The sequence below is a fragment of the Equus asinus genome, chromosome 4 (assembly GCF_041296235.1).
Source record: "Equus asinus isolate D_3611 breed Donkey chromosome 4, EquAss-T2T_v2, whole genome shotgun sequence".
Taxonomy (NCBI): domain Eukaryota; kingdom Metazoa; phylum Chordata; class Mammalia; order Perissodactyla; family Equidae; genus Equus; species Equus asinus.
Window position 1 is genome coordinate 79,885,611 of NC_091793.1, and position 25,191 is coordinate 79,910,801.

Here is a 25,191-nt window from a genome sequence, read left to right on the forward strand (position 1 = left end):
CAGAAAGCCCTTGGCAGATGTCTCCCTGTGTTTCATTGGTCAAGACTGGGTCACATGCCCACCCCGGGTCAGTCACCAGCAAACTAGATTTGGATTTCCTATTGGATTAGACCCACTGTGATTCATGTCCTGAGGCTGGGCCCATTGCTGCCCATAAGAAATTGGAATGCTTTTGGCAAGAAGGGAGAATCGCTGTTGGATGGGCAACTAGCTATCACAGACTAGGTTCTCTGGAAGCAGATGATAAAATCGAATTTGGCATGTGAGATGTTTATTCAGACCAAAACCTGTAAAAGGAGAGAAGCCTAAAGAGTCATAACATCTAAATATAATATGGTATCCTGGATGTGATCCTGAAACAGAACAAGGATATTAGGTAAAAAATGAGGAAATCTAAATAAACCATGGACTTTAGTTAATAGTAATGTATCAATATTGGTTCATTAATTGTAACAAAAGTATTATACTAATATAAGATGTTAGTAATGGGGAAACTGGGTGTGAGGTATATGGGAGCTCTTTGTATTGTCTTCTCCATTTTTCTGTACATCAAAAACTATTCTAAAAAATAAAGTCTTTTATAAGACAAACAAACAAACACCTGTCAAAGGAAAGGGAGGTAACAGAATTGGGCAGAAGAAAATGTTGAACCACAATGCAAGCCCAAAAGAATCTTGGCCAACCCCCTGGGGGGCTCTGGAGAGAGTATTGCCTGTGTGCATTTCCCATGTTGAACTAAAGCCTCTGGCCCTTATCCCACAGCCTCACTCAGTCACTAGATGCAGACTATGCCAGGAAGGCACAGTCCTGGGTAAAGTGGCTTTCTCTGGCTGAGGCTGGCCCTGAAGGAGCTGACAGAAGGAGGCCGACTGTCATTGGTCACACTCCTCGCAGCTAGGTGGTGAGTCCCTCTTTGAGAGGGGACCTGGGTGATGTATCTCTGTGTTCACCACACCAGCAGTGTGTATCTCAGTGAATCTCTGTGATAGACATGGAGACGTGCCGCAGATCCATCTTCAGGAAGGACCTCTTGCCTCAGCTGTTGGAGATGCAGCCATTCTGATACTTGGAAGGGCCTAGGTGGGAGAGACCCCAGTGAAAATGCTTGGGGAACTCCGTACCAACCACCGCAGTCATCTCATAGTCATGGGGTATCTGTGATCACGGAGACAATGCAAAAATTTCCAAGAACTATACGACTGGGGTCACAGTCTCAGGCTATTTATGAACTGTCTTTATTCCAAAATTGCATGTGCAAGTTGGTTATTTGGAACCCTAAATATATTTTTTCCATAGCAATAGTAAGTAATAATTAAGTTTCCTGGTAAGCCCACAAAATACCTCAATGCACTTGAAGTATAGTATGATTTCACCTTTACCAATTGCTATATATAAAACTGTTTGTTCACAGTAAGATACATTCTGGAGTCTGGGAAGGGACCCATTCCCTCACTGTAGGTGGTCCAAGATACAGCCACAGAAGAGAAGGAAGCAATTTATCTCTTACATCAGAGAATCAAAGAAGGTTGGACTGAGAGTTAGGGGCCCTGGGTTATAATTCTGGCTTGGCTGCTTTTTTTTTTTTTTTTTTTTTTTTTATCACTGTTAGGGTATCTTTTTCTGTTCTGTCAAAGGATGGGGTCTAAGCAGATCATCCCTAGAGCCTCTTCTGTCTCTAGCATTAAGTATCTCTCTAGAGCGGTCACAAAAATAAACTGAATTAGGAAACAAAAAACATTTGTATACAATAGGACAAGAACATGGTTAAAAATTCATATTTTCCTGCAGCTTCTTCACATGCAAGAATTACGTGGTGTCATAATTCGTTACATGAGCCACCATACTAAATCTAATGTGGATTTCCCCTGAATATAACAATGAGGCCTCTGTCTTTCTCCAAAGAACTGGGCTTGTTTAGAGCAGAGCCATGCCTTAGTCAGGGAACAGGGTGAAAACAGTGAAATCCCCCTTCCCTCTGAGCCCTGCCCAAGGTAAGAACAAACCTTCTACAGAGTAGAAGGCCATTCCTCAATGCCTTTGCTAATGTGGTTGCTTTTAGTCACACAAGATATCTTGGGAACTCCTGGGATCTGAGCAGAGGGAGTGATCCCCCATTTGCGCCTGCCCCAGCCTGGTCTGGCCTAGACTTGGTCCTCTTCACCTCCCGGCCCCTCAGCCAGCCTGGTGATTCCGTTCCCACTCTTCTACTGGAGTATCTAAGGATACTCATAGTCCAAGGGGCCAGTGTCAGTGCCTTTGATGCATTTATTTAGAACAGAGCTTGTGTTGGTAATGTGAGGTTCTTAATATTCATACCCGAGTATAATTTTGAAACTCTCATTTCCATATATAAGTTATAAGTTAAGCAATTTATGGTTGTCATTAGAAGTCTCTATGTGAAGTTATTTGTAGGACCATAAGGAATAGGATCATAGCTATGGTTATCTAGGTCATTCAGGAAATAGTGTCAACTTTGGGATGAATTTCAAAGGTGACTGAGGTTGACGTCCCTGCCTTTGCCTAAGTTGTCTGGGAATTTAGACAGAGCTGACATACCTCAGAAAAATAAAATATTTATTCTACTTAAATGTATGGCTTAAGATCTACTCCCTAAGATCACACAAATATTTCACTGATCACTGATCTGTGCTTTGTCATTGAGGCTCCTTGAGACTTAACAAGTCATTGAAATTTGCTTAGCTTCAGTTTCTTCATTCATGAACTCAGGGATGATAAAAGTTTCCAAAACAGTGCAATTTTTTCATATTTCTATTTTTAGTCTTTTGGATGGTAGATTTTCAATTCCTTGTGGGTACCTAACATAGAAGAAATTTACATCTAATTCCTCCAAATCTTAAGGGTGCGTCAGCATTGACAGTGGTCATTAATGTGCAGGGATCATTTGCTAGTGCCATCAAGTCAATTCTGACTCCTAGCGACCCTGTGTACAGCAGAGAGGAGCCCTTTCTGATCTTTTTGCGTCATTCTGTCACCTTCTGGTGCTCTATCAGACAATGCTCCACTGTTATTCACAGCGTTTTCATGGCCAATGTTTTCGGAAGTGGGTGGCCAGGTCCTTCTTCCTAGTTTGTCTTAGTCTGGAAGTTCTGCTAAAACCTGTCCACCATGGGTGACCCTGCTGGTATTTGAAATACTGGTGGCATAGCTTTCAGCAACACACAGCCACCATAGTATGACAACGGAGAGTTGAGTGGTGTGGTTCCCTGACTGGGAAATGAACCTGGGCAGTGGTAGTGAGAATGCTGAATCTTAACCATTAGACCACTAGATCATAGATGCCTACATATTACTACTAGCCAGTAGTTTCAAAATTTCCTCCCTGATGCATCTTTTTACCAGTGCTAATATCTAGTAGAAAGATGTTTGTGTCTGTGCTATTCAAGAAGAATCAAATAATACTCCCCCTTTTTTCTAGTAATTTCATCTATCGAATGCAGAAATCTTGCTTGCTTTTCTCCCCAGTGTGTACCTTCCTCTCTTCTGCAATTGAACAGGCTGCAGTATGATCTAAAATGCATGCATCGAGCTGGAAGTTAGGTAGACCCAGCTGTTAGCTTTGGCTTTGTCACCAACTAGTTGTGGGTCCAGCATACCCTGGTTGCTTGACAAACGTTAAATGTAACTTCCTTAAATTCTCTTGGCCTCAATTTTCTTATTTGACACGGAAGACAGTTTTCACCAGTGGCAGATACTATTGATTGGCTAATCCTGTAGTCATTTCAATCCCCTCTTCCCTGCCTACTTCTCAGTACAGAATAGAGACTGGAAATGAAATATGACTTTACTCAGCCTCCCTTTGCAGCTAGGCCTGGCTCATGTGACCCAAGGGACAGTCTGCAGAAGGGATTTTGGGAAGGATTATTGTCCTAGATAAAGTGGTGGCAACGGGGGAAGAAAGCCTGTTCCCTGCCTTCTGCTTCCTGCCTTGAAAGCAGCTGGAATTGTGATGACCATCTTGCCTCCACGTCTAAACAAGTGTGAGGATGAAAAGCCAACACTCTGAGGATGGTGTGGCCTAGAGACAGTAAGAGGCTGGGCCCTTAGTCATACTACTGAGCCGTTTCACCAACCTTTGAACTCCTTACCCGTGGACTTATTATTATATGAAGTAATCACATCTTTAGTTCTTAAACAAAGTCAAATTTAGCTCTTAAACAAAGTCGGGTTTTCTCCTTCTTGCAGCCAAAATCGCATCTGGAGGCATCTTAACTACTATAAAGTGATATCTCTAAAGACACTTTGTTCTACAGTTCTTTCTCCTCCAGTATCGACTGAATCAAATATTTTCTCAGTATTGTCTAATTATAGATGAGTTTCCTTTTCTTTCCTGTGTTCTCTAGTAGAGGTGCTAAAGAGCATTGAAATAACAACAAAGTTAATTAATAGGAGAAAAAGAAGTAAGGAATTAAGATTTCAAAATAACCTACATTTATATACTTAGAAAATAATCCAGAGGAAAATACACTGGGGAAGCTGGAGTGCCTTGGGGGGGCTGATCTGCATTTCCTTTCTCTATGCCTGGAAGACCTAGGAGGCTGTGTGAGCAGGAATATAACAAGAATTTACTGAGTCACTCTCTCCATCCTATAAAAGAACTTCAGCCTCGACAACTCCCCTCCCCAAATAATTTTTACGTAACTTGAGGTAAAGTTCGCTTTCATATACAGATGGAATTCCAGTGAAGAAAGTTACATCAGGACAATGGGGGAAAGAAAAATGGTTTTGTATTTGCATTGTATCTCTAATCCCGGTATCTGATAGCCCTTTACGAAGTCCAAGAAAATGGAATTGAAAAGAGACTGCGGAAGCACCTGTTCAAAGTCATTTTTGAGCTTCCCACATGGAGTGCTGTCTGGTTTCCTCTGACAGGCAGAGTTCTCAGTAGCATCAAGAGGGACAGTATAGGTCTGCTTGAGAACAGAGTTTTTACCTCAGCATCTGTGAAGGTTTTGCTCTATTTGAGTTGCTGTGAACAATGGGGCTTTCCATAGACATACATTATAACCATATATATCAGGGTGACTAATACAACTCTTCTCTGGGCGTTCTTCTCGTAATTCACCTGACCTGATGTGAATACTCTGGGTGTGCCTTCTGGTGAGTTTGTATGTTTGAGTAATCAAAGCCTTTCAGGCCTCACCAAAAAATGTGTTTTTGAGTAGATAGTTTTTAGATCATAATTTGAAAACAATGGATGGAATAGTCAAAGTCATTGGTGAAACAAAATTATGTTGAAAGAGTATGTCTCAACCATGCTGCCTTATTTGTTTATTTATTTTTTTGCTAATCTCACACCCACAGAGAGGCATAAATCCTCTCCCTTTGGGTGCATGTTTATCAGTTCGCACATTTATCTAAATTTTCAGTCAAAGAAGAAATGCAGTAGCTCTTGAGTTTAGTACAAATGTAAGAACTCTGGCCCAGAGTGGACCAGTGGCGAGAGAAGTGAAGAATGACTGGTCCTGAGCCACTTTCATCACCTCTCTGGGCCTGAGTTCCTAATCCGTAAAGTGGGGCAACGGTCCTAAAATGATCTTTAGGATGATTCCTTATAGCGCTATCATGCCGTGATGCTGTTGAGTCTTCTGAATAAGGCTAAAGCCCTTCATTATTTTTTTTCTAAAATTTTTTTTAACTGCTGAAAGTGATTTCAAAGGAACAAATCCCTTGTAGCTTCAAAAAGATTTTGAGTAATTGCTATTTCTCCACACTGTTTTCTGTAGGCAATGTAGATCCTGAGCAAGCTCCCACGGTATTCCTTTGGGACTTGGTTTCTCCTTAAAAATAGTGATGCCTACCATGGACTATAATATGATAACCATTTTTAGGATAGTACTGAAGCCAAGACTTTCTTTTTTGAAAATAGTTCTACAATCATGTTTCAGTGCGTGTATTATAATAAAACCTGGGGATTTGTTTCAAATATAAACAGGATGCAAAAAATTGTTTTTAGAGAAGGCAGGAGGAAACTTTGGGAGGTGGTGGATATATTTATGACATAGATTGTAGTGATGGTTTCACGGGTGTATACCTGTTACCAAACTCATAGACTTGTATGTGTTAAAATATATACAGCTTTTTATATATCAATCATACCTCAATAAAGTGGTTTAGAGAATTATTTTTACATTTCTTTAGCATATCATTGTTAATTGGTAGGAAGCATTAGAATTACGTGATAATATGTTTACGGAGCCCATGTTAGCTTGTATAAGAGAATTCTTTTGTAGAAAAATTAAAAACCTCAAGAATATAAGTAATAACTACCTTTTAAAAACAAGTTCTGGCAGTATGCTAAGTACTCTATGGAACATGAGAGAAACACAATTCATGATAATGACAATGATGATGAAAATTGCCATCATTAATTGAATGTCTACTATATGCTAATTGATTATTATCCAGAATTATTTCTAATTTTTATAACAATAATATGAAGAAAATATTATTAGCTCCCTTTTAGAGATAAAGAAATTGAGACTTAGAAATGCTAGCGAATAGCACTGGCATTTGAACTCAGGTCTGCCAGACTCTTGCATTAGGCCAGGCTGAAAGGCATTTCTGCAGATCATTTTTGCAAAAATAATTGATATACATTAAGGAGGCCTGTTAGACCCAAAGCATGATATGCAATACTCTAAGATAAGCAGTCTGAAGGAAAGTACTATTTTAATGGAAAAGAAAACATTACAAGAGAGGATAGAGACACAAAAAATAGTAGCAAACACTTGTGTGGTGCCATTTTGTATGAGGCACTGTTGTAAGTGCTTTATGAATATCAGTACATTTAAAGCTCATAGCAACCTTATGGGATAGATGTTATTATTATCACCCTGGTTTTCCAGATTAACAAACAGAGGCATAGAGGGGTTAAATACCTTGCTGAAGGTCACTTAGCTAGTAAATGGTAGAGCTGGGATTTGATCCCTGGCAATTCGGCTCCAGAGTCCATGCTCTTAATCCCCTCACCCTGCTACCTTTGTCTTATGTTTAATTCCTCTTACCAGATACGATCTAATAGCCTGTCCTACTGAACCTCTTGTAAACCACGGTAAGAAGGCATTTGAAGATCCCTGACATGTCCATATTGCTTTTCTCTGGAGCTGAAGGAGGGACTATTGCCCCTCTCATGGCTGGAAGATTGCTGTGTAGTCATACAATCCCCATGCAACACCATCTGCCTCCAAGGAGTGGATTGGTAGAGCTGCCATGATCATAACCTTCCTTTCTCCATCCAGTCTCCTCCTTGGCCAGTTAAAGAAAGAAAGAGAGAGAAAGAAAAAGAGAGAGAGGAAGCACAGGAACCCGCTACACAACATTAAGGGTCAATGCGATGAGGGACCAGCTTGGGCTGCAGGTGTCCAGGAGGGCTTCACTGCAGATGTAGGATGAAGCTGGGCCTTGAAGAATGAGTACAGTTTGGCCAGGCCATCAGGGGAAGGAAAGATGGTCAGAAGGCAGAAGAGAGGCACTGTGGCTGAAGGGGCGCCATCTTTCCTGCTCCCCCTGCATCTGTTTATGACTGGCATCCTGCTGCTACTGCTGAGTGCCTCTGATTGATCCTCCCTGGAGTCCCGGCCTTTCCTTAGGCTCAAGAAGCTGGATGGCTAACACATTCCTGGATGCAAAATGGGCGATCTGTGTCCAATGAGACATTTGTCTTCTAGTGAGTTCTCCATGAAGAAATGAAAACGCTGTATTTGAAGAAAGTCAAGGGAGTAGCTACAAACTACTAAGCATTGACACAATGACTGGATGGATTGAAGCCTTAGGCTATTAAAGACCCAGTAATTACATAGTACAATAACATAAAATTGGACAAGGGTTACAGTTTACTCTGCACACAGGAGCTCATGACAACCACAATATTCCTTTGCAGAAGTACATCAAGTCTTGCACATGTCTCAAATGAGTTTTCTCATCTGTAATGATAACAATAATGACCGTGTCTACCTCAGTGGGTTGTTGTGAAGATTAAGTGACTCAATATACATAAAGTGCTTAGACTAATGCCTGTTGGTTTATATTGCATACATGGAGAGATGTTCTTAGAGGGAGGTGCTAGTTAGCTAGCTAGCAGAAGTGATACCGGCCATGTGTATTTTGAAAGAGGTGAGTTTCAGAAATGGGGCCCAGAGGGACAAATTCTTTTCCGGGGCCTAATAGGCGATATTTAGGAGAAGACATGCTAAATCTCCATTTCTTTAAGGCTGTAAAATGAGCCACTTTCTTGAAGAAATGTCACGTGATCCAGGTCTGGATCATTTGAGCGTGGTGAGGTATATAAGAAATAGAATTTGCCTTGTTTTACATACATTTTTAACAAACTAGTAGTTGTTTAACAAAGCTTTATTATTCTTAACATGAAGGAAAAACCAATGAAAGTCTATAAAAAATGATCCTAGTACGACGACTCAGTAGCTTTCATTGTTTTCGAAAATTATCTGCACTTTGGGGAGGGGGAAAAATGAGGTCAGAAGGATTACAAAGGGGGCTTCAATTAGATCTGTGACATCTTATTTCTTAAAACAAAGGAGTTGGGGGCCGGTGCTGTGGCCGAGGGGTTAAGTTTGTGACCTCCGCTTCGGCGGCCCAGGGTTTTGCTGGTTCGGATCCTGGCCGTGGACATGGCACTGCTCGTCAGGCCACGCTGAGGTGGCATCCCACATGCCACAACTAGAAGGACCCACAACTAAAAATACACAACTATGTACGGGGGGCTTTGGGGAGAAAAAGGAAAAATAAAAAAAAAATCTTAAAAAAAAGACACAAAGGAGTTGAAGCCAAAAGGCATAATGTTAACTTTTGTTTAATCTGGGCACTATTAGATTATTTTCTGCATATTTGAAAATTTTTATCCTTCATCTAAAGATATGTAGCCCCTAGCTCATTTTCTCTTGCCATATAACCAATTTTGCACCATATTCCGCCCCCCACTCCCACTTTGGTTCCACAAATCTCTCCATCCCAACTAGAAACAGTAGAGTGTTTTGCATCTTTCTCTTTGGGGATTTCCACTTCAGTCTGACCAGTTTCGGTAAATACTAACCCCATTTTTCCTTTCATCTCAGCCAACCCACTTGGTAGCAACTATTTGCAGGGCTTCACTCTGAAGGTAAAATGTCTGCACCCGCTCCCCACTGACGCAGCAGAGATCTGAAACCTAGTAAAAACGAAACTTCCAGAGCAGCCTTGGTCGGTATGAGTATCAACACTAGGGAGAGCAGTGGGTAGAAGTGTTGTGGGGGAAGCAAGGCAGTCAAGCTGGGAGATGAGGAAAATGACACCAAACGGGCAGAGGGCTGGGAATGGGGCATTTGGCAGCCAGGTCAAGGCCTTACTCGGTTACCTTGGTGATGAGAAGACAAACAAGGAGGCAGCTTGTTGATTGGATACGAGCTGCCCAGATGACTTGTTAGCCCAGCTGGCTTCCAGCCTGATGCTGACTTGAGTCAACATTCAACTCAAGTTTGTTGGTTTCTATAGAGGAATGAGGGCCCTTGAGTTCCACAGACTCTAGGGACAGCTCTCTATGCTGGCAAACTTGTAACTAGCAGTGAGCCCAGCACATAGTAGGTCCTCCCAAGTGCTTGTTGACTGACTGAAGGACCATTGCCAATGCAGATGCACCCTTCATTATAAATATAAAAATTGATAGTAGCCTTTCAGTCAGTGCATATAGACTTATTGATGTCCCTGTATCCTGCTGGTTGTACGGAGTGGCCAGGGGCTGTGCTCCCTGGTGGAAATGTTAGGGTGTATGAAACTATGCTGTAAAGCCTGTCCTTTCACACTTACCACGTCAGTTTCCTCTTGACTTCTCATGGTGAATCCGTTTTTCAAATGTAAGGCCCTGAAAGAGGCTTCTGCAGGCTGTTGTAAGCCTGGCCAGGACCTTGTGGGCTTTCAATGAGTCCTGTGATGAGTTCCAGTTGGTTGGCATATACAAAAAACAGCTGTGATTTCCAGAGAACTTAAATCCCTGACTGTTGAAATTTGTTATCTTTAACTCTGCATTGTCTTTTATCTCTTGCTTTAGATAACAGGCTTCACTGTTGTGCTTTTTACGATCAAATACACTAATTACAGACCACCTTTTGACTGTTTTGCTATCTCAATGCACCCACTTTGAGTTGCTCTCTTCAAACAGTTTGCTTCCAATACTTTAATTATGACTTCCAAATGGCATCTTAAACTTGCTTGAGAAAGTTGAAAAGAATATTTTTGAAAATCTATGCATGGCTTTTCGTTGATTTAATCTTTTATTCAATAAAACTGTAAGGAATCCCTCACTAACTGTGTCATCCTGGATTAGTTGCTTATCCATCTCTCTCTCTGCCTCAGTGTCCTCCCATGCAAAATAGAGCCGGTCATAGTACTTATCTCAGAGGTTGCTATAGAGATTAAATGCTTAACTTAAAAAGCTTGCCCTCAAGAATATGACCATCTAGTTGGGGTGATATTGACTATAAATGATGTTAAATAACCACCCAGAGTTGAGTTGCCAAGTGAGGGTATGGATGACAAATACTCAGGAGCGGTTAGCCCCTCTCTCTAACTCAGAGATGGTTTTCCGCATTCAGTCCCATCCTTGTCCTTGCTCTACTCCCAGACAAGGCAGAGCCTCCTGCAGTGCTCTGCCCCCACCACACACCGGCTCAACTCCCAGCTCATCCACAGACCCCATCGGCTCCCCGTTCTGCCTCCCAGCTCTGCCTAAGCAAGCGGTGTTCCCGGCCAAGCCCTGTTCAAGGCTGGTGGTGTCCCCACCTTCCTCTCAGGCAGCACAGACAGGTCTCTTCTCTCAGAAAACCACCCTTTTCCTCCCACTCTGCCACAGGCTTGACTAGTGAGAAAGTCTCTTCCTGGGTTTCCCAGAGCAAAATTCTTGTTTGCTTTTTACTAAAGACTTGTAACTAGCTTTGGCCATTAACAGATATCATCCTGAGAACGCCAGGATGCTGGGGTTAGAAAACGGGGTGATGGGCGAAGGGGGTGTCATTTGTCTCACTTGTCATGGCGAAGGACAATCAACTTTTGATGTCAGTCAGGAAATAAGCCCCTCTATGGTCTGAATTTGTTTACCCTAGATTTATTTTTCTTTTCTGTTGCTCTGTGTCCTTGAGGTTGCTGATTTTAGATATTCCTGCAGTTTGCCCTTTAAGCCCAAACGACATTGATTTTCTTTTCTTCTCTTAGCTAGTCATTTTATTCTCTATGATGTTCCAGTGGTACTCTGGACCAGTATTTCTATTACTTGCTGTAATGCAGTTTCTGCACCTCTTTAAGGTTATGAAACGAACTAACCTTGTTTTAAGATCTTTGGGATGCCAGATGTTAGGCGGGTTTCTTATCACTGTGAAGCACTGGAAAGGTATAGTGAATGACAGGTACAATCTAAAATTTAATGGTTTGTGGTGCTTATCTTTCCATCAGAGTTCAGCAAGAATATGTGGTGTTTCCTATGGAGCCTCAGCATCAGACAAAGGCTTAGATCTGTCACTCAGCTGCACGACGGCTATGAGACAAACAGCACACCTCCAGTTTATTAATTCAAACAGGCAAAATGAGCTAATTCCTGCCCTAACCGTAGGCATCCAGAAAAGAGATGATGTGCAATCCCAGACTCCCAGGAACTGGAAGGAGGCCATCCCGGGAGGGAGGGAGTGTATCTCTCCATTGATGCCTCTCCCCCACCCCCAATGTGGGCAAACTGGTTGAAACAAACACTGAGGGTAAAGACATCTTGAAAAGGAAATTTGCTGAGAAGTATGGGCCAAGGCTTCTGCATCCTGCTGTCTGGGAGGGAGCGAGGTGGTGGCAGTCAACAGGTGAGTCCTTCTTTCTTTCTTCCCTTCACATTCTCCATGGGAGGTCTGAACTCAGGGTACTCAGTTTCCACATATTTTGACAGGGTGTGTCAGTTCAAAGGCATAGAGCAGAGCTTCAGCACTGGGGGAAATTGAGCTTATTAACGTATTCCACTGCACACATTGGAAAGCCCACAAGACGATTTGCATGCCTAATGACTGTGCATAAGTCCTCTTGCCCCAGTACACACTTCCCGAGTCTCTAAACCCTTCCTCATCTCTTGCATTTCTGATCCCCTGTAGCATCTGATCTGAATCACATACTCCTACTCTAGTTAGTGCAGCTCCAGCCCTGGAAGTGCTCAAGGTCAAGTGGGCTTAGCTATTGTACACAGGTACTTGTGTACAAATCACTGCTCCCCCAGCAGATTATGCATTCATTGAATTCAGGCAGGATCCCTATTAGTTTTATATTCCTGAAGCGCCTAACACAATGCCTAGGCGGGTGAAAGCAGAGTTACAGCGTTAATCCCTGTCTCCCGGATCAGACAGTTTGAATGAGAGAAATAGGAAGAATAGAGAAGGCTCTGTTGGTGTCTTCAGGGGGACAGTCTTCCCAGTGGCACCCTGCCTGAAAGCCATCTTTTCCAAAGCCACAGTGCTGGGAGGATGGCCTTTCAATATGCCGAGAGATGAGAGCAGGGGGATGAGTGCTTCCCAAGGGTCAGGGCATACTGAAGATGGAACATGGAGCCATATGTGAGGGTTGGTCAGACCACAAAGATGTATGGTCAGCAAGAGGTCACTGGTCCGTATGACCACAAACCTCAAGGGGACACTTAGTGTTGCCCAGTGATAAATTTCCAGTCAACTCACTCTCTATTCTCTTAGATGTCCATTTTACACCTTCTCTCTCCTAAACCATCAATACCACCTCCTCCTTCCTTGTTCTCAGCTGATGACCTTGCTTCTTATTTCTTACTAAGAAAATAGAAGCAATTGGAAGAGAGCTTCCACCACCTTAACTACCTACCCATCTCTATCCGTGTCCATCTTCCCTGTCTTCCCTCTGGTAGGCCGGAATGAATTGACTGTGCTTCTATCTAAGGCTAACTCCTCTCTCCTGCATGACTGGCCTCTTTCTCTTTCCCAAATTATTAGTTTTTTCCCTCTCTACTGGATCATTCCCATCAGCCCGCAAATCAAAACATAGCAAAGCCTTCCTTGACCCCATGTTCCCTTCCAGCTGCATCCTCAGTTTTCTGCTTCTTATTATAGCAAAATATTCAAAAGAGTTATATTTCATCCTTGACTCCATTTCCTTTCCTCCCTTTCTATCTCTTGAACCCATTTAAACTGGTCTTCATCCACACAACCCTGCCAAAACTATTCCCTTCAAGGTCACCAATGAGCTCCGCATCGCTAAATCCAGTGGTCAACTCTCATGTGGACGTCACCACAGTTGATTACTCCCTCTTTTTTGAAACTCTTTCTTCACGTAGCCATTGGGGCCACTCTCTGAATCCCCTCCCACCTCATTCAGGCACATTTGTTGCATCCTCTGAACTCTAAATGATGGTAGGACCTTCTGCTCAGCACTTGGACGTCTTCATCCGCATTGACAGTCACTCAAGGTGATCTCATCCAGGTCCATGACTTTAAATGCCATGTATATACTGATAATTCCCTAATTTATAACTCCAGTCCTGACCTCTCCTCCAAACTCCAGAGCTGAAAATCCATTGCCTACTTGTCGTCTCCACTTGGATATAGAATAAGCATCTCAAATTAACATTTACAAAAACAAACTTCTGACATTTTACTGCCTTCATATTGCAATCCAAGCCGTAATTGTCTCTTGCATAGACAGCTGGAATTGCCCATTAATGCTGTTCCCTGCTTTCACTTTCACCCTCTACGGTGTACACTCCACACAGCAATGAGAGTGATCCTCTTAAAAGTAAGTCAGATCATGTTATTTTTCTGCTCAAACTCTCCCATGGCTTCCCATTTCTTTCAGAAGAAACTCTAAAGTCCTTACCGTGATCTATAAGGCTGTCTCAGTCCATTCGGGCTGCTAACACAAAGTACCGCAGACTAGGTGGCTTATAAACAACAGAAGTTTATTTCTCACAGTCCTGGAGGCTGGAAGCCCGAGATCAGGGTGCCAGAACGGCCGAGTTCTGGTGAGGGCTCGTTACAGACTACTGACTTCTCCTCACACAGTGGAAGGAGCAAGGGAGCTTTTTGGGGTCTCATTTATAAGGGCACTAATCCCGTTCATGAGGGCTCCATGCTCATCACCTACTTCAAACCCCACCTCCTAATACCATCAACATGTGGATTTTTGGGGGACACAAGCATCCAGCCCATAACAACGCCCTAACTAGTCTGGCCCTCTGCCACCTCTCTGCTCTCATTTCCTATCCCTGCCCTCATCCTCACTCCACTCTGGGCACCTGGACCTCTATAGCCCTTTAACCACTCTAAGAAACCCCCTCCTCAGGCCTTTGCATTTGTTGTTGCCTCTGCCAGGAGGGCTCCTCCCCTGACATCCATATGCCTTACTCCCTACTTCCTTCGTGCTCAAACATCATCTTTTCAGAGATGATTTCCCTGACTACGGCCCACTCTATACTAATTAACCCTCCTCCCCTCATTCCCTCTCACTCTGTATCCTTTACCCTGCTTTATATATATAGATAGATATATATATTATTTATTTATTTATTTATTTATTTATTTATTTTTGAGGAAGATTAGCCCTGAGCTAACTGCTGCCAAGCCTCCTCTTTTTGCTGAGGAAGACTGGCCCTGAGCTAACATCCATACCTATCTCCCTCTATTTTACATGTGGGACGCCTGCCACAGCATGGTTTGATAAGCGGTGTGTAGGTCCACACTCGGGATCCGAACTAGCAAACCCTGGGCCACCGAAGTGGAACGTCCACACTTAACCACTGCACCACAGGGCCGGCCCCTGTATATATATATATATATATATTTTATAACTCTTATCATTTGACGTTTATATAGAACAGGATCCTGGTAGGAAACAGATGACACTTTCCTTGGGGTAATTTAATGAAAGAACTATTTTCAAGGATGTGGGGAGGGTTAAGAGAACCAACCAGGGATGGTTAAGCATCCAGCATTTGGCCATGGTGGGAAGCTATTTTAAGGAAAGTGTGGTGACCCTGAAGGGACAATGGAAATGGTTAAGTATCCAGGGTTTGTCCATAGTGGGAAGCTATTTTAAGGAAAGCATGACGACCCTGAAGGGACAAGGGAAGGAAGCTGACACTGGAACCCACAGAGAGCTGTAGCCATGGTGGAGAGGCCTTCCATCAGGACACGTGGCCCTAGGTAGAGGAACATAGTTGCTGCCAAGTCACCACCTGGTAGAGGGAGGACCAGGGGAGTAAACACCTTCTTTTTCTTCTGACCTTCCATCTCCTGCTGGTGCCACACATTGGCCAAACCCACCCAGAAGCCAGATGTCAAGGAAGCCCAAGCAATGCAATAGATAGAAGTCCGCCTCTTGGGGCACAGAGCAAGGTGGAGGAGGGTGGGGAGTGGATCTGGAGTAGCAAAGAGAGACTGTCCAGCACACATTGTCTATCTATTTGTTGATAGTCTTTTTCTCTCACTAGATTGTAAGCCCCATGGAAGCAGGAACTAAAAAAGTGCCAGGCACAAAGAAGGTGCTCAATAAATGTTTTTAAAGTGAATGAATGGGTGACATGTGGGCATGTAGTGAAGTGGCAGCAAGGTGTGATCTGTGAGGTCATGGCCCTGTGACCCTATGTCTAAAGGTGAGGAGTCACTTGGAGAACCAGGAAATCTGACAGCCATTTTCAAGGGTAAGTGGTCAAAACTGGACACAAAGCACATCCCAGAGCAGGCATCCCAAAACTGAGCCGACTAGGACATGATGCAGAACACACAAATGTGCTGAGACTGTGAAAAGCTGCCAGCTGCGACAGCAACAGCAGCTAGAGCAGAGAAAATTTGCTGGGAAATTGAGAAAGTTCTTGCATTATAATCACCAGAAAACAAAAAACACAGAGAGTCCTCGAGAGCCCTGGAGTCTGATCAAGAAGATTAGCATGAAAGCACAAAGCGGATAAACTGGATCCCCTCTGTGGCATACCCGTGGTTGGGGTATACAGGGTCCCACTCATTTACATGCACTTGGTGCTGCAGGATCTGGTAGGCAGACCTGGTGCCTCTACCATTTCCACACCAAAAAATCTAATTATATTTGCACTTTGTGATTTTTAAGGACAGCCTATGGAAGATTTCATAGGGAAAACAGAGGTCATTTCTATTGTGCAATACACAGCAAACAACTGCAGATGTGGTCCCCAGACAAATTTGATTGCCCAAATCCCCTTCTCCTTCTCCATCTCTTTCACCCTTTTCACCAGAAAGCTCAGTTCAGTCCCCAACTTGTATACCTCCTCAGTCTGCAAAACAAAGGCCCTCTCTGAAGGGCAGTTTAGGGAACACCTATTGCTGCCAGAGAAGGTGCCTTAGGGGTTCCACCCCCAATTCAATGGAGCAAATAAAATATTTATCCCGAGCACCCACATGGTCTTCCTGACAAGAGGACTATAAATGGAATTTTCTCTAACTCATGAGATGTATGAAAAAATTACCTAGGTCAGTAGGTTGTTAAACAACCTACGTGTAGCTCATTCATTTTCTTCCTTCACATCACATTCATTTTGTGGCTTCTTAAATCTCAAGTAAAAGAAGCCCTTCAGGTACTGTCAACCAGATGCCCCAAGCTGGGTAGACTCCACTCACCACCCAGCACTGATGTATGTGCTGAACTAGGGGAGCCCTGTTTGAGGCCGCCAGGCTGCCTGTTCCACAGATGCCGGCTACAGCTCAGGCACCAGCTGTGTGACATGGGACCCAGCTGGAGGGAATACAACAGAGCAAGAGGCACTGACCTGTAAGCACCCTCAGCTTCTCTTCAATACCAGTGTGGAAGCAAAAGATTGTGTCAAAATGCCTGGTGGAGATAAGGCAGGTGATGGTGGGGAAGGGAGACAGTGTGTGAATGAGGAGAATCAGATTGGAAAGTCTTCTGGAGTATGCGTGTAACCAGGGGTCCAAGATGCAGTTTACGTGAGAGGCCGGGTACAAGACTGAGGTGCATTTTGCCTTTTGGGGAGACATCTAAATCTTCTGTGTTACTGAAGAGCTTGCTGTGCTCACAGGATAGAGAGAAACATTCAAGATGTCTTTGAAGCTAACTCAGAATTAGCCAGTAACAAGGCAGAGGGGAGGCCAGTCTGGCTGAAGCAGTGAGCAGGGGAAATCTAGCTGAGGGCCAGAAGGTGGGGAGAAGGCAGGTGATAGGGAGGCTTGGGAAGCACGCTGGCTAGAAAGGACATCATCATCCTACTCTGCGTTTGAGTGGCCTTGACAGTGGTGTTTCATTTGACCTAAGGGCCGTGATCCAGAGAAGCAGCAGTAACCCACATTTGGATAAAGTCATACTTTCTCTGAAAATTCCCTTAAAAATCCAGTGATTCTCAAGTTTTGTGATTTTTAAAAAAAGACTACATTTACTGTAGAGTTCATGCTCTTATTTATGCCCTGTGATATGAATGCACCTTCTTTCAACAAATTCACCATGTCCACTTTTCCCTGCAGAGTTAATATAGGTGTGCTGCATCATCTGTGCTCTGGAGTATATGACCAGCCTTCAAAATCCTTGTTACTGTCTTGCCCTTTGGGCCCATGTTGAATCAAAATAAGCCTAGAATGGAATCAGTGAGCGCGAGGGAGATGGAGAAGCCACGGCTGGGTGTAAACTCCCAGAGGAATCTGCAGGTGTTGCTTTACTCCAGTTGGCTGACATTCCCAAGCATTCACTCCGTTCTCCAGATTCAAAGATGGAGGCTGGAGAAAGTCTCCCATCCGTACTGCACTTAGACTGCCCTGAGCTCCAGGAGCAGGGATGGCCCTGGGAGCTAGCCTGTGGAGGGAAGCAGAAGAATCAGACTGCAGTTGAGTGGACCTCCCTTAAACAGAGACATGATCTGGATCCACATGGGCCACACCGTGAAATGGTAGAGCCACACATGGCATGGTGCATCCTGTGGATGGGTGAATTCATGAAGCCAAATTCTGTTAAGGAGCAACACGACTTTCTACGTCTAAAAGCACTGGATAACTTGAATTTTGGCCTGGGAGACAGACTCTTGCTAATGAAGTTTCAGCAAACTCCTTTGAACTGTTGAGAGTGTCTGAGGCGGCGAGCAAGGGGCAGCTGGTGAACAGTCCGTAGACTAACCCGACCGTGGGAAGCTTCTAAACTCTGCCCTGCACACAACTGCTCGGCCCAGGGCAGCTGCTTCGAAAGGAAAAAATAATTAGACACCACAAGGCTCCCCTATGGCTTAAGATTCTCTTTGCCTCCTGGTCTAACGCAGCCCTCACTGGTATGTGGTGCTTTGGGCTACGATTCTTTGCTTTTCTGCCTCATTCAAGATGTCTTTGAAGCTAGACTCAGTGTAAGCCAGGCTGGGATAATAGAGGGCAGGTTGTAGCTTGATCTCCATTTATATTTGCAAAGGTTGCTTAAAGAAGAAAAGCTATTTGTGGCATCCCAATACCCAGGTAACATGAATGCTGCCACAAATTGCTTCCTGGGCAGAGTAGTTCTGGGTGGTCGTCTGGCCCTTATCCTTGGTTCACCTTACCAAGTCCTTTAGTCTATCTCCCTCCCTCCCTTCTTTCCTTCCTTCCTTTCTTTTTTTCCTTTTCCTTGTTCATCTATTTTACATAGGGTCTGACCCTGTCACTGCCCTAGGTTTGATTAACTTAGGCAAAACCTTCATCGTACCCAGCTGCTGATTTCAGATGGAGACAGGGGAGATAAAAAACTGTCAAGAGGAGAAAATGGATGAGCAGCCGACAAATGGGGGAAATCGCAATTTGCTCAGGCACAGCCTGCCACTTGCCTGGCTTATAATTAGAGGCAAAAGGAATGTGTTTTTCCTCTCAGTTTCAGACTCTGTTTTTATTTTTCACAGAAACATCTGAATCCCGTCTTTCGTGTGATCTTGTGCTATTTTGCTGGCAGTTTCACAATAGTGACCAACTTAGGGACCGCAGAGAGAAGCTAGATATCTCTGCCAGAGAAAACGCATTCCTGAACCTGACATCTGGGCCTTGCAGCTGGAGAGAAGAAGACAAAAAAGAAAAAATCCTGAGTGTCATCAAAGGCAGTTGATGGTGCCAAGTGAGTATGGAAATCACAAACAGTACAGATGCCATTTTCAACATCAGACAAATAATGCGGCTATTTAGGAAAAACAAAGATGTGCTTAGAAATTGATCATCCGTGTACGTGCCGTGAAAATGTCTGTAGCTTCCAGAGAGTGATAGGAACGGGCTGAGTGCTCGTTTCCAAATGACTCACATTCTTTTCTAACTGTGATTCTGAAAGAGGAGGGCTGAAGTAATCAGATCCACCTCTCCCCACCCCCCCTTTATGAAAACAGGAGGAAAAAAAGTCATAACTTGAAATAAAGCTCTACAAACACTCTCTCCGTGGACAGTTAAGTTTTTCAGATTTATGCTGGCTCTCCTTGTAGGCAGCATTTTAGATTGCTTTGTATGACAGACAAGGGAATATGAAAGCAAGAAAGTACACCCTGTTATCTACAGGCCAGGATCAATCACAAAGAATTAGTGCATTGTGCCCCATTTCAGGGAGGAGGAGGAGCAGGGAAAGAGGAAATTGGAAATGCTAATGAGCATGAAAGCACCTTGCTCCTCTTGCCTTTCTTTCCTCTTCTGAGTTAGATCTGTTCAAGATTAGAGGCTCCAGGATGCCTAGAGCTGCCATTGTGCAGGTTAGAGGCACTGTACAGTCACTTTGGGTGACTCTGCAGTGAAGGTTGGAGGAAGTGTGGGGCAAACACCAGCTCCAGGCCCAGGAACAGACATTTCAGAAAAAGGCTCTACTATCTTTTCAAAATTTTTGTTATTTGCAAAACTCACATCTTCAGGGGAGAGGCCTTTTCTTTGTGAAAGCGTCTCTGCCGAGGAGAAAGCCGGCAGTAATGGGATTCCTTCAGTCTAAAAGACGACTTGAAACAGGGAATCTCGTGTTTCCGTGGGAAGAGCAGGTGGGTTTAAGTTAAGTAGTTCTTGTTTTTAACTGCTCCTTTATAATTCTTATTTTTGTTGATGTTTAAAGGGAAATCACAACTTGGTGAAAATGATGTTACAGAACTTCTGGGTATCGAGAACCGAGCATGCTCAGTGGCATCTCTAGAATTTCTTTGTGGGAAGGCTTAGGGGTGGAGAGCTGTTAGAATAGGGGTGACTAGGGGACCTGGCTTGAAGCTGTGCTTCTGTAGTAAGGACACTGTTGTCACTCAGATTATACAATTATTTGTAGTGGCTTGAAGAACTGTTGAAGCTAAAGCCCCTAAACCTCCACCTTGACGTCACCACTCATCTCATCTTGAGTCTGTGTTTCTCAAAGTGGGCACCACTGGCATTTTGGAAGGGACTGTTTTTCTGTATGTAGGTCTATCTTATGCTGCAGGACTTTCAGTGTTCCAGGCCCTGCTCACCAAATGCCAGGGAACCAAACTAATCATGCCCACATTTCCAAATGCCCTCATTGAGAATTGTTAGCTCTGTTTCAATCCTCAGGCAGATGCTTTTTCCTTAGAGGAGCATTTGGGTGAGAAATGAATAAACGTATGCAAAGCAAGGCAAAGTCACTGAGAGACAGAGTTATTTGCATTTTTTCCACCACTTCTGTACCATTCACATGCACAATACATGCCTATCAGTAACAGCTCTCATTAAAAGGAATTGTTTTCCATTGATTTAGGAAAAGAGTGGGGTTAAATTTGAAAAAGTCCTCCCTTAGATTCAGCACCCTTATGGGTCCATACCTACCCCCAACCTCTGATTGAATGTTCTGGTCAATCGAAAGTGCACTGGATTAGGAAGCCAACTTGTCATAAAATAGCTGTCATATTATACAAGTCTTTTACCCTCTTTATGCCTCAACTACTTCATGTACAAGATGTGGATAATAATCCACATTCTACCTACTTCATAGGGTTGTGAGGACAAAACTATTAATATAAAAGTGCTTTGAGGAGTTTAAAGCATAATAGATAAAATGGCGCAACTGCTATGAAAGATGGATGGAGGTTTCTCAAAAAGTTAAATGATAATGTGTCTTGGTGTGGGTCTCTTTGGGTTCATCTTTTTGGGAACTCTGTGCTTTCTGGACTTGGATGTCTGTTTCCTTCATCAGGTTAGAGAAGTTTTCAGCCATTGTTTTTTCAAGTAGGTTTTCTGTCCCTTTCTCTCTTCTGGAGTCTGTATAATGTGAATGTTTGTACCCTTGATGTTGTCCCAGGGGTCCCTTAAGCTATCTTCATTTTTTTGCATTTTTTTTCTTTTTGCTGTTCCAATTGGGTGATTTCCACTACCTTGTTATCCAGACCACTGATTCATTCTTCTGTGTCATCTAATCTGCTGTTGATTCACTCTAGTGTCTTATTCATTTCAGTTATTGTATTATTCAGCTCTGGTTGGTTCATTTTTATATTTTCTGTTTCTTCATTGAAGTTCTCACTGCATTCATCCATTCTTCCCCTGAGTTTGGTGAGTATCTTTATGACCATTACTTTAAACTCTTTTTGTGATGGATTGCTTATCTCCATTTTGTTTAGGTCTTTTTCTGAGGTTTTGTCTTATTCTTCCATTTGGAACATATTCCTTTGTCTCCTCATTTTGAGTAACTCTGTTTTTGTTTCTATGTATTAGATGATCAGCTACATCTCCTGGTCTCGAAGAGGTGGCCTTATGTAGAAGGCCTCCTGTGGGGCCTAGTAGTGCAATCCCTCCTGGTCACCAGAGCCAAGTGCTCCAGGTGTGTCCCCTTTGTAGGCTGTGGGTACCCTCCTGTTGTGCCTGGGCCAAAACTACAGGCATGCTGGTGTGCAGGGCTGGCCCCCTGGGCTTGGAGCCACATCGGAGGGGCTCCAGTACCAATGGGGGCTGCTCACTAGGTGGGGCAGGGTGGGAGCCACTGGGGTAGGTCTACAGCGGGATGCTGGGGGCAAGGTGAGCAGTGCTAGCAAGGTAGATGGAGAGTGTTAGAAATGGTGCCCACCAGACCCAGGCCAGCTAGTTAGAAGAAGAGTAACAACAATATGGCACCCACTGGCATTTCTGTCCCAAGAAAAAGTTCCAACAGATCCTTGCCTCTTTGGTACATGCCCCAAAATTAGTCAATGAATCTCCTTCATGTATAACCCAGCACTCTTCAAACTGCACTGGGACTGAGAGTGAGTGAGTTTATTCCTGTGCCCTTTAAGAGTGGAGTTCTGGTTCCCTACAGCCCTTCAAAGGGCTCCCCTGGATGTAAGCCCTGCTAAGTTTCAAAGCTAGACATTATAGGGCCTTGTCTGCCCAGTGCAGGTCCCTAGGGCTGGGAGCCCAGTGTGGGGCTTGGGCCCCTTGCTCATCCCGGAGAATCTCCATGGCTGTGATTTCCCTCCTGCTTGTGGGTCACTGTGCTGGGGGAGTGGGTCTTGACTAGACTGGGTCACTGTTCCTCCTACAAGTCTAGATGTGGCTTTTTCTTTATATGCTTAGTTGTGGAAAATCTGTTCTGCTAGTCTTCAGGTCATTCTCAGCCATAGTTGTTCTAAATGTAGTTATAGTTGTGGTGTGTCCGTGGGAGGAGGTGAGCTCAGGATCTTCCTACTCCACCATCTTGATCTCACTCTCAAAAAATTAAAAATAGAACTGCCACTTGAGCCAGCAATCCCACTTCTGGGTATTTATCCAGAAATTTGAAAGCAGGGTCTTGAGGAGATACTTACATGTGCATGTTCATAGCAACATTAATCACAATAACCAAGAGGTGGAAGTAACCCAAGTGTCCACTAATGGATGAATGGGTAAACCAAATGTGGTATACATACAACAGAATATTAGTCAGTCTTAAAAGGTTAGGAAATCTTGTCACATCCCACAATATGGATGAACCTTAAAGAGATTATGCTAAGTAAAATAAACCAGTCACAAAAAGACAAATACTGTCTGATTCCACTTATATGAAATATCTAAAGTAGTCAAATTCATAGAAACAGAAAGTAGAATGGTGGTTACCAGGGGTTGGGAGGAGTGGGGAAATGGAGTTATTGTTCAATAGACATAGAGTTTCAGATTTGCAAGATGAAAAAGTTCTGGAGATCTGTTTTACAATGTGAATATACTTAACACCATTGAACTGTACATTTAAAAATGTTTAAGATCATAAATTTTATGTCACATGTTTTTTACCACAATTAAAAAAAAGCATGATAGAAACAGAAGGTATTGCTATCAATCATAACCCAGAGATTGAAGGAACAATGAAAACACTTGCCTATTTCCCAAGCTGGGTAAGTTATATTAGTAGGTCCACTGGCCATGGATTCCTCCAGAACATTTTATAGAGGAATACATAAGGGATAAATCAGGTAGGGAATTAATTTTAAAAAGTAATTCTTTTTTTTTTAAATTTTAGTGAGGAAGATTGGCCCTGAGCCAACATCTGTTGCCAATCTTCCTCTTTTTGCTTCGGGAAGATTGTCACTGAGCTAACGTCCGTGTCAATCTTCCTCTCTTTTGTATGTGAGACTCCACCTCAGCATGACTTGATGAGTGGTGTGTAGGTCTGCACCCAGGATCTGAACCTTCAAATCCCAGGCCGCTGAAGTGGAGTGTGTGAACTTAACCACTATGCCACTGGGCCAGACCCTAAAAAGTATTTTTTTAAAGTGGGAAATATACTAGAATTCCCTAAGGAGGCCTTTTTCAGAATACAAAGGGCTGCCATGACAAAATACCACAGACTGGGTGCTTTAACAACAGAAATTTATTTTCTCAGAGTTCTGGAGGCTGGAAGTCCAATATCAAGGTGTTGGCAGGTTTGGTTTCTCCTGAGGCCTCTCTCCTTGGCTTACAGATGGCCGCCTTCTCACTGTGAGCTCACATGGTCTTTTCTCTGTGTGTGCTCATCCCTGATATCTCTTTCTCTTCTTATAAGGACATCAGCCATATTGGATTAGGGCCCCACCTTTATAACTTCATTTAACCTTAATTACCTTTTTAAAGGCCCTGTCTCCAAATACAGTCACATGGAAGGTTAGGCTGCAACATATGAATTTTAGGGGGATGCATTTCAGTCCACAACACTTGACCAATTGGCCATATTGGGGCCAGGCTTTGACTCACAAACTAGTGAGGAAAGGAGACCATGCCAGCAACAGTGGCAGAGGCCATGTGAGCTCCTGGTTCAGAAGTCATAATGCGGCTGGCAGCAGTGGAGACTGGCATAAATTTGAGCTCCAGGCTCAAAAGTTGCTCAGAAATGGCACAAAAATGGCAAGGCAAACTAAAATGCCTGGTGCTTGGTAGCAGCCATGATCAACACATCAGACCAGTTCTGCAATAAAGTGGGCATTATTCCTAGACGTTTAACTTCAAGTGTGATTCTCCAGTCTTCTTACCAATTCTACTTTGCCTTATGTAAATGACGTTTATGGTACTTGAGTAAAATAATGTGGTTCTTGTCACTTATCTGGTATAAATAATTAGTTATTTTCAGTATGACTTGTATGTCATGAATATGTCTATACAAAGTGTTTTGTTCAAATACGTTTTAATGCCCATTGAAATAATAGTGATTTGGATACTTCCAAGAACAAGAAAACATCTTTGTGACTGAGGTCATCTTCATAGTATTAGAAATGGCTTGACCAAGTTGTGGGGCCTGGGTCTCTTATTCTTTTACACAAACTCCTTTTCTACCTAATCACCTAAAGTTGACTTCCACTGCTTGAAATAAAAAATCCCAATGCCTAGATTGTGGCGACAGTCCCCCAACCTGGTGCCTATACTCTAATTTATCTTGAAAGTTATTGTCAAACAAATATTCCTGAAACACTGCTTTCATCATGTCTACCTCTGTTTACAAATTCTTAGGGAAACTTGGATGCTATTATCTTAGCTTTTTGTCCTGTCAGTTGCAAGTATCAGAATATGAATTCAAACTAGCATAAGCCAAAAAGATCATTTATTGGCTGACATGGTTATGAAGTCCAAGGAGGTGGATAAAACTTAAGGCATTCAGGTATGGCTGCAGTCAAGGGCTCAAATTCTGTCTTTAGGGCTATGTCTTTCTTTATTCCTAACTCAGTGTGTCAGCAAAGATAGACTCTGATTACTTGACACTTGAGGGAGAAAGAGATGGAGATACTCTGTTTGTCTGTCTGTCTCTCTTTCCGGAACTCTGATTGGTCCTGCA

General features: G+C 43.3%; 1 long non-coding RNA gene across 1 annotated transcript in view; it reads left to right on the forward strand.

The window, feature by feature from the left end:
- The window catches only part of LOC123285280 (uncharacterized), a 56,108-nt gene that overhangs the window by 21,785 nt on the left and 9,132 nt on the right, over positions 1-25,191 (forward strand). Inside the window, exons 2-3 of the long non-coding RNA XR_006526967.2 lie at positions 17,502-18,292; positions 18,887-19,095. This is a non-coding gene — a long non-coding RNA (uncharacterized lncRNA). The remainder of the gene's footprint in view (positions 1-17,501; positions 18,293-18,886; positions 19,096-25,191) is intronic.